This window comes from Pteropus alecto, unplaced genomic scaffold, assembly GCF_000325575.1.
Source record: "Pteropus alecto unplaced genomic scaffold, ASM32557v1 scaffold189, whole genome shotgun sequence".
In the NCBI taxonomy this organism is placed as follows: Eukaryota; Metazoa; Chordata; class Mammalia; order Chiroptera; family Pteropodidae; genus Pteropus; species Pteropus alecto.
This window is the reverse complement of record NW_006442117.1, coordinates 2454103-2456800: the sequence shown is the minus strand read 5'-3', so window position 1 is coordinate 2456800 and position 2698 is coordinate 2454103. Positions and strand designations below refer to the sequence as shown.

General features: G+C 39.3%; 1 pseudogene; it reads right to left on the bottom strand.

Moving 5' to 3' along the window:
* Positions 1 to 2297: 2297 nt before the first annotated feature.
* Positions 2298 to 2416, bottom strand: LOC112470078 (annotated as a pseudogene).
* Between the last annotated feature and the right edge of the window lie 282 nt (positions 2417 to 2698).

The following is a 2698-nucleotide window of genomic DNA, read 5'->3' as shown; positions in this document are numbered from 1 at the left end:
CCCGCGCCCCTCAGTTCTCATGAGCAGGGGTTCCCCCCGCTCAGTCCTGTGCACCGATTCGGGGAAGTAGCTTCGCAGACCGAGCCTCCCGATCCAGGGACGAGGCGCCTGTTCATTTAGTTCTTTAACATCTTTTCACAGAGGCTTATCATTTTCTTCTGTAAAGACTTGCACATCTTTCGTTATTTTGTATTTCTAACGCGTTTTATTTCTTCATGTTTTTGGAAGCGTATTTCTTCATTTCCAAACATTTTAAGTTTTCTATTTATCTTTGTATTCACGGTTCCTAATTTTATTGCATCGTAGTTAAAAATACATCATTTGTAAAATACCGGTCTTTTAAAATCTGTTGAAACTGGCTCCACGGCTACGTGGTTCATGTTCACGTCGTACGCGCTTGAAGAAACACGTAATAAGTAGTTGTTAGATGTAAATCAAGCTTGTCAGTTTTGATGTTGAAATACGTGCTGTGTTTTTTTCTTTTTTATATTAGTCTCGGGTATACAGTGCGATGGTTAGACGCTTACATAATTTATGAAGTGACCCCTCTGATTAGTGTAGCACCCGCCTGGCGCTACGCACAGCCATTACGGTAATATTGACTGTCCCCTGTGCTGTATACTTCACATCCCCGTGACTATTTTGTAACTACTGATTTGTCCTTCATCCCTTCACCCTTTTCACCGAGCCCCAATATGTTTTCTGACTTCTCATTTGCTCATTCTCTGAAAGGATGTGCTCGAATTTCCTACTGTCATGGTGGTCTCGTCTCTCTCTTCTTGTAGTTAATTTGATTTTTCCTTTATATATTTTGAGTCTATGTGATTAGGTAGGTATCAGTTTAGAATTATACCTGTTATCGTTATGCACTTTCTATCTCTAGCAATTATTTTTGCCTTAAAATTTAATCGATATTAGTTATTAATATAGCAATACATAATTTATCATCTTTACATGACTTTCCATCTTAATCATTTTAAAGCCTACAGTTCACATTGTCGTGCAACTGATCTCTAATTTTTTCAGACATGTCTGGAATATTGCTTTCTATCTTTCTATTTTCGACTTTGTACTTATATTTTAGTTGGATCACGAATAAACATCACTCGGCTGGGTTAATTTCTAATCCTCAATCTGGCAATCTTTGTCTTTCAACTGGAGCATTTAGTGCGTTTGCATTTATTGTAATTACTTATTATTTTGGGATTCATTTTCACCATCTTTTGTGATTCTTTTTTCTCCTGCATTTTCTTTTTTTTTAATTTTCCACGTTTCTTGACATTTTGGGGGATTGAATGAGTATTTTTTTCTTATCCGTTTATTTTCCTTCACAGATTTTTGGATGTTATATTTCTTATCTATATTATTTTGGTAGTTAACCTTGAACTTTTGATACGTGAAGTTAATTACTGTCTTACCCTTCTGAATAATGCAAAGACCTTGGAACACCTGAGCTCCCATCACTGGCTCCTGATGTACTTGCTGTTACTGTTGAGTATCCTTCTTCTGATTTATTTTAGCCCCACTAAACGAAAGTAATTATCATTGTTCTATACAATCAGTTTTATTTAGATTTACCCACACATTTACCATTTTGTCTGTTCGTCACCCCTTCTGCATCAGATGTTCCTTTTCTGAGATCATTTAGCTTCTTTCTAAGTGAGTGGAGGTCTGTTCGGTGGCAAATGCTTTCAGTTTGGATTGTCTAAAAGTACCTTTTTCTCCCTCTCCTTGAAAAACACTTCCTGTTTTTGTCAGGCATACAAACAGGAGTGGGCTTAATTTCTTTTCGTCTACTGAGGGAGGAATGGCATTTGGAAGCAACTGGTCTTAATCATTTGGGATTTTCTTGGTCAGTATTTAAACGTTTATTTCCTATACATCTCATAAATACACTTTCCCCAAGTTTTTTCAGATAGTAACTAGAACACTGATTTTTGTCCAGACAGCTTCATTTAGGGCAGGTCTGATGCAAGCACATCGTACCTTTCCTTCGGTTGAGAATGTCTGCTATTTCGCCGTCCCATTGAAGGATATTTTTGCTGGATATAGAATTCTAGTTTTACAGTCCTCCGTGGTTTCTGATAAATCCACAGTCATTTTAATTGTTGTTGTTCTGTAGGATGTGTCACTTTTCTTGGGCTGTTTTGGAGGTTTTTATCTTTGCCTTTCTTTTTTAGCAGTATGATTATAACGTACATTTTTTTTTTTTTTTTTTTTGGTGAGGCAAACCCTTGGTTGACCTCACAGATTGCAGGGATCTTGTCAGCTTACAGTCCCTTAGTTTTTATTTTTGACACCTACAGCACCTGGTCTTCCTAGGTGGTCTCCCATCCAAGTATGAACCAGGCCCGACCCTGCCGAGCTTCCGAGATCAGACAGGATCGGGCTTGTTCAGGGGGGCGTGGCCGTAGACTATGATGTGAAATCTTGCCATGGGTTTCACTGAGTTTATTCTGCTTGAGGTTTTCTGAGCTTTTCGAACCTGCGCATTTACGTCTTTGGCTAAATTAGCGAGTTCATATGTAACTTTACAGTGTCACTTGGCCAAGCTCCTACCTTGCCCTGACCTCTTCACTACTTTCTTGTTCCTTGGGGCTCCTCTTTGTGGCCCTCCAGCCGGAAGTCTGGGCTTTACCTCCCCCACCCAACTCCGCTGCAAACCCCTTGCACTCATGTCTGGGACCAAGCGGTGGGG